The sequence below is a fragment of the Oncorhynchus mykiss genome, chromosome 20 (assembly GCF_013265735.2).
Source record: "Oncorhynchus mykiss isolate Arlee chromosome 20, USDA_OmykA_1.1, whole genome shotgun sequence".
Classification (NCBI taxonomy): domain Eukaryota; kingdom Metazoa; phylum Chordata; class Actinopteri; order Salmoniformes; family Salmonidae; genus Oncorhynchus; species Oncorhynchus mykiss.
The window spans coordinates 4,526,620-4,534,473 of NC_048584.1; the positions used below are offsets into that span (position 1 = coordinate 4,526,620).

General features: G+C 38.6%; 1 non-coding gene across 1 annotated transcript; it reads right to left on the reverse strand.

Annotated features, from left to right (window-relative positions):
- Positions 1–2,260: 2,260 nt before the first annotated feature.
- Positions 2,261–2,333, reverse strand: trnaf-gaa. Its single transcript has one exon. It is a non-coding gene; the product is annotated as a tRNA-Phe (tRNA).
- Between the last annotated feature and the right edge of the window lie 5,521 nt (positions 2,334–7,854).

The window sequence follows — 7,854 nt, forward strand, 5'->3', positions numbered from 1 at the left end:
CTTTCAGAGGAGCAGCGTATCACACACTCTAACCAACTGAGCTAACCGGCCGCTGGCTACAGAGCACAATTGTTGAGATGCACCGAGCCTCTGTAAGTGCTGGAGCACAAACTAACAAGTCCACCAACAGCATAGCCTGACAAGACTGGACACTCTTGGTTGCTCCTTGTGGCAATTCCAAACAGCTGGGGAATTTGATCAATTGGTATTGTGTTTGCTTAGCATGCTATAGTTAGTGGGATCGATTCCCGCAATCCCCAAAAACAATTTTTGTTGTGGATCCAAGAAAGCTCCAGTTCACACTTCATGCAGCCTTGTCTTACGACAACCTACTGTCATGTAACAATGACAAGCAACTTTCCTGTAACACTGATGTCAAAATGTCAGATGAAAAAGCAAGAAATCACTTACTTTCAGAGGAGCAGCGTAGCACACACCATTAGGGCCCACAAACAAAGCTGTGGATAGTTTCCTTGAAGCCAGAGCATGAAGATAGAACAAATACAAATGCCGAAACAGGGACCTTTAGATCTTCAGTCTAACGCTCTCCCAACTGAGCTATTTCGGCAATTCACTAATTTTAATTCTGTGGCACCCTTGACAATTCACATGCATGTGACTCACAATTTTGACACTCAAAATGTACATCATAGCCAATATCGAACCCATGACCTTGGCGTTATTAGCACCACACTCTAACCAACTCAGCAAACTGGCCATTTGCTATTTTGCTCAATTGTTGAAATGCACCGAGCCTCTGCAAGTGCTGGCACGTAAACAAACAAGTCCACCAACAGCATAGCCTGACAAGACTGGACCTTCTAGGTTGCTTCTTGCGGAAATTCCAAACGGCTGGGGAATTAGCTCAAATGCTTTGCATGCGTGAGGTAGTGAGATCGATGCCTGCATTCTCCAAAAGCAAATTCTTTAATGGATCCAAGAAAACTACAGTTCACACTTCATGCAGCCTTGTCTTACGACAACCTACTGTCATGTAAACAATGACAAGAAACTTTCCTGTAACACTGATGTCAAAATGTCAGATGAAAAAGCAAGAAATTACTTACTTTCAGAGGAGCAGCGTAGCACACACCATTGAGGCCCACAAACAAAGCTGTGGATAGTTTCCTTGAAGCCAGAGCATGAAGAAAGAACAAATACAAATGCCGAAACAGGGACCTTTAGATCTTCAGTCTAACGCTCTCCCAACTGAGCTATTTCGGCAATTCACTAATTTTAATTCTGTGGCACCCTTGACAATTCACATGCATGTGACTCACAATTTTGACACTCAAAATGTACATCATAGCCAGTACGGGGATCGAACCCATGACCTTCGCGTTATTAGCACCACACTCTAACCAACTGAGCTAACCAGCCATTTGCTATTTTGCTCAATTGTGGCAATGCACCGAGCCTCTGCAAGTGCTGGCACGTAAACAAACAAGTCCACCAACAGCATAGCCTGACGAGACTGGACCCCCTAGGTTGCTTCTTGCGGAAATTCCAAACGGCTGGGGAATTAGCTCAAATGCTTTGCATGCGTGAGGTAGTGGGATCGATGCCTGCATTCTCCAAAAGCAAATTCTTTCATGGATCCAAGAAAACTCCAGTTCACACTTCATGCAGCCTTGTCTTACGACAACCTACTGTCATGTAAACAATGACAAGAAACTGTCATGTAACAATGACAAGAAACTCTCATGTAACACTGATGTCACAATGTCAGATGAAAAAGAAAGACATTACTTACTTTCAGAGGAGCAGCGTATCACACACTCTAACCAACTGAGCTAACCGGCCGCTGGCTACAGAGCACAATTGTTGAGATGCACCGAGCCTCTGCAAGTGCTGGAGCACAAACTAACAAGTCCACCAACAGCATAGCCTGACAAGACTGGACACTCTTGGTTGCTCCTTGTGGCAATTCCAAACAGCTGGGGAATTTGATCAATTGGTATTGTGTTTGCTTAGCATGCTATAGTTAGTGGGATCGATTCCCGCAATCCCCAAAAACAATTTTTGTTGTGGATCCAAGAAAGCTCCAGTTCACACTTCATGCAGCCTTGTCTTACGACAACCTACTGTCATGTAACAATGACAAGCAACTTTCCTGTAACACTGATGTCAAAATGTCAGATGAAAAAGCAAGAAATCACTTTCTTTCAGAGGAGCAGCGTAGCACACACCATTGAGGCCCACAAACAAAGCTGTGGATAGTTTCCTTGAAGCCAGAGCATGAAGATAGAACAAATACAAATGCCGAAACCAGGGATCGAACCAGGGACCTTTAGATCTTCAGTCTAACGCTCTCCCAACTGAGCTATTTCGGCATTTCACTAATTTTAATTCTGTGGCACCCTTGACAATTCACATGCATGTGACTCACAATTTTGACACTCAAAATGTACATCATAGCCAGTACAGGGATCGAACCCACGAACTTGGTCTTATTAGCACCACATTCTAACAAACTGAGCTAACCTGCCACTAGCTATTGCATGCAATTTTTGAGATACACCGAGCCTCTGGAAGTGCTGGAGCGCAAACTAACAAGTCCACCAACATCATAGCCTGACAAGACTGGACACTCTTGGTTGCTCCTTGTGGCAATTCCAAACAGCTGGGGCATTTGATCAATTGGTATTATGTTTGCTTAGCATGCTGTCGGTACACAGGATCCAAGAAAACTCCAAGAAAGTGGAAGAAATTGCATATACTGTAGCCATAATTTGTAGCACAGATTGTTGGATGAAATACAAACTAACCTTGCTTACTTATTTCAAAGCGAGGGCACATATTTCAGCCTTGTGGGAAAAAACGGACAAAGAGTTGAAATTCCACAAGGCAGTGACAAAAAGCTTACAGCACCTGGTATTCTCAGGCAGTCTCCCATCCAAGTACTAACCAGGCCCGACCCTGCTTAGCTTCCGAGATCGGACGAGATCAGGCGTACTTTTTTTTTTTTATCTTTTATTATGCAAAAAAACACATAATATTCACAACATTCAATCAATTATAAAAAAGGACGAACAATTCATCCTTTTACAAAATCAAAAAAGAAAAGAAAAGAAAACCTATTAAAACCCCAATCATCCACTAAAACCAATTAATAATTAAAACCAAGTTTTCCATTCGACTCAATTTCAATAAAAGTGCTCCCCCACACAAACAATTTTTCAAAATTACATCCAACATATTTATATATTACTTCTATATCTTTCTCTAAAATACTTCTAAATAAAACCTCCACACTCACAATTTTCCCCTCATAATGTCCCAAATTCCTTCTTAGTCTTACAGCGTATCTGGCATGACTAAGAACAAAATTCATCAAATTAAAATTAAAAACTTTGCTTTTCCCAGTTAAACCAAAAAGAAACAACCTCCTCCACTCAACCCCAGCAACAATCTCTTCTCCCCAATGTTGTACTAAAATCCCCTTTAAAAACTTATGAAACTCTTCTAATCTACTACATTCAACAAAAAGGTGCATAAAATTTTCCACCCCCGTACCACAAATATCACATTCTCTTTTAACATCTCTATTTATTTTATGTAAAACCACGTTCGTAAATATCCTATTATGTTTCAATTTAAAATCATTGTCTTCACATTCTATAGAATTATATTTTACATTTACATTCTTCCATATTGATTTCACATCTATATTTGCAAACACCCTAGACCACACTTTTTCCGAAGCAGGAGTTTTTATCTCTCTTAAAATACATTTTTCATAAACCTTTTTAACTTTCAAACCTGACAAATCATACTTCTTCCCATTACTTTCATAATATAAAACCGGTAAACCCTTAGCTCTTGTAGCCACCTCTTTATTTATTAACACACCCCACTCCCCAGGAAGACATCCTAATATTCTCTTATACATGTTCTCCACAGTAGTTCTACTTATTTCATCATTTTCTTCATTCACATTATCAAATATTGCCTGACATGGAAGGAACCCCGGAATGACCTCATATAAAATGTCCCCAATCTGTCTCATCCCAGCCCTCATAAAATATTTACAAAACAACATCTTGGGATTTCAAAAAATTGGCTGATTTAAAATATTGTCTAAAATGGTACACTCATAATAAATATTTGGTAAAAACTCCCCCCAAGCCTCAAACACTTCTCCATAAAACAAAGGTATATTATCTAACATTTCCTTTTTCATACACATCAATAAACCATTGTCCCCCATCCTCCCAACCTCCTGCAAATACTCCTTAAAAAATATTTTCCATCCATAATCTAATTCACCATATAAATATTTACGTACCATTTTGACTCTAATTGCTTTTTTCCTCACATTTAAATCCACCAACTTCAAACCCCCCTCCTCATAACCTGCAATCAAAGTTTTAAAATACATTTTCGCACCTTTCCCATCCCATAAAAAATCAACTAAAATCTTATTTATTTCCGATAAAACCCATTCTGGTACATCTAAAACATTCATGACATGAATAAAAATTGACATCAGCAAGGAATTTACAACAATTACTTTCCCTTTTAATTTCAAAGACCTCCTCCTCCACATATTTACCACCTTTCTAACTTTATTTATTACACCACTCCATGTCAGATCCCTAGCTTCCTGTTCCTTCACCCCTAAAAACACACCTAACACCTTAAAATAATCATTTACCATTTTAAAAGGAAAAATCCCCTCATTAATCTTCCCAACATACATTATTACTGACTTCTCCATATTCACTTTTGCTCCTGAGGCTTGCTCATATACTTTAAAACACTCCATCACCCTTTTAACACTTCCCTCATCTCTAACTGTTATTGTGGTATCGTCTGCATATTGATGAATTAAACTAAAACCTCCTTGCGGAGTCTCTACACAATTTATAAAATTATATTTTTTAAGGTATGCCGCTAAGGGTTCTACCGATAAAACATACAATAATGCTGATAAAGGGCACCCCTGTCTCACCGATCTCTCAAGAATAAAAGAATCTGTTAAAACCCCATTACATTTTACTCTACTTTTTGCCTTTCTATATAATAATTTTATCCATCCTATTATTCTGTTTCCAAACCCATATTTTTCCAGTACCCTAAACATAAAATCATGTTCCACCCTGTCAAAAGCCTTATTAAAATCTATACTTAAAACAATTCCCCCTCTCTTATCGCTATTCATTTTATTTATCACATCTCTAAGTGTAATAATAGTATCAGCTATGTCTCTTCCAGGCACACTATAATTTTGTGTAGGTGCTATAATATCATTTAAAACCATCTTCATTCTATTTGCCAATATCTTAGCTAAAATCTTATAATCTGAGTTTAATAAACTAATTGGCCTATAATTCTCCAATTTTAATTTGCTCCCCTTATTTTTATATAAAATCGATATCAGCCCTGTCACCATGGAGTCTGAAACAGTATTATTATCTTCCATATATTGATACACTTCCATTAAAATCGGTGCTAAAAAACTTTCATACATTTTATAAAACTCTGCAATTAGTCCATCTACTCCAGGACTTTTATTTATTTGTAAACCCTTAATTGCATCTTTCACTTCATCCACTGTTATCTTCCTATCACATCTTTGCTTATCCTCAACACCAATTTGCACATCCACACTACCTAAAATCTCCTTTACACTCCCCTCATCCACCTCCCCTTTCTTAAATAAATCCTTATAAAAATTCTGTACGGTTTCTGATATCTCAACATAATCATTTACCACTTCACCCTTTACATTTTCTATCTCACTAATATATGATTTCGTCTGTTTAGTTTTCTCTAAACCAAGAAAAAAAGACGTACATTTCTCCCCTTCCAACACATACTTTGCCCTACTTCTAATAGATGCCCCCTTACACTTATCTATTTCACATTTGCTCAATTGTGCCTTTAAATCTAAAAACCTTTCAATATTATAAATAGGATCTATATCACATTTCCTCATTTCTTCATTCAATTTTTCTCTTAAAAAATGTTATTCTCTTGTCATCCTACTCCTCTTCTTCCTTGCATATCTAATACTAAAACCTTTAATTTTTTTCTTTACATTTTCCCACCACTGGCACTTATCATTCCCTTTTTGCTTATCCTCCATTTCATGTTCTATCAAAGATTTAAGCTGTATTCCATATTCTTCATCACCTAGATACCCTGCATTCATGCACCATATTCCTCCCCCTTTCCTTTCCTTATCTAACCCCACCGAAAATGTTAACCCAGCATGATCACTAAAAGTTGTAAAAATATAATTAATATCCTTCATAAAATTCCTTAACCCTTCATTTACTAAAACCAGATCTATCCGTGTCTGTTTCAACTCCCCTAAAACCACCTGCCTTCTAGAAAAACCTCTCTTATTCGGGTTCTCGTCTCTCCATATATCAATCAGACTGTTTTCACACATAATCTTCCTTAAAACCCCTCTCGATACGTCACTTCTAAAAATAGCTCCCATTGACATATCTAATCTATTCATTTTAACATTAAAATCCCCAACTAAAATCTATCTCATTATTCGGCGCATAAATATTTATAATCCTAAAAACCCTATTCATATATTCAAAATCCAAAATTAAAATCCTCCCATTATTATCATTGTATATCTTCTTCACATTTTCTACTACATCCTTCCTTAATAAAATTGCAACCCCACTTGAATTCCCTCTGCCATTGTTTACATAAATAAAATCCCTCCATATTTTTTTTACTTCTAAAACACAAACATTATCCCAGTGTGTTTCTTGAATACATAAAATATCTGAATTCTTCATTTGGACTATTCTATTAAATTTTCCCATTGTTCTCAAACCATTTGCATTTATTGACATTATATTGACCATTCTAATAAATAATAAAATAATAAAAAATAATTTCATTATCCTCTACCTGTTATCCAGTTTCTTTCTTCTTCCACCCTTTCTCTCCCCCTCTTCCCACCGCTTTCCTCTTCCTGTATCCTTCCCTCGTTCTTTCCATCATTTGCCCATCATCCGTGTCCGATATCTCCTCCAAGTCCATGTAATCCAGCCAACTCCCACTCTTGGCATCCACCTCCGTTGTGCTCCCCGTATTCATCTCCACTTCTGGTATAGTCGTTGTGCTCCCCGTGCTCATCGCCGTCTCTGGTATTGTCATCAACTCCATAACCCCCTCCATTTCTTCACCCCCCAAACTACTTGTTAGTGCTATGCTTTCCCCCAAAACCTGTGAGTCCCCTGTGCTTCCCCCCAGTCCACTCCCCCCCTCCTCCTGAAAACTCCCTCTTCTTATTTCTGAGTCCATACTGCTCCCAATTTCATTTATCTTCTGGTCCTTCTTCCTTCTTCCTTCCTCCGTCTCTCCACCTTCCACCATGTCCTCTCCTCCATCTTCTTCTCCTTCTTGCGACAATACCACTGCTTCCTCGAATATTGTTTGACTCCCCTCTTCAGCCCCAACCTCTCCACAATTGCACTCCGCCAATCTCTTTCTGCATCCACCACAAAAAATTCCTTTCCTTCTCTCCATCACATTCTCTCGCATAGTGTCCTTGATTGCCACACTTAAAACACTTAAATTCCGGGCAGTCTTTTACTATGTGCCCGGGTTGGATACACATACGGCACACTCTGACCTGTTTGTCATGAATGACCCTGAAATATTCTGCTCCCTCCAACGTCTCAATTCTTGTAGAATAAGGTAATGTCACTTTTTCTGTGAACTTGACCTTGCAGAAACGTGTCCCGTCAACCACCTCCGTTCCTGGCCAAACTCTCCTCCTTATCTCCGAGACAGCCGTCACTCCCCAGCTACTCAGCTTGCTCAGTATCACACCATCTTCTACGTAAACTGGGAGATTCATAAAAGACACCACCAATT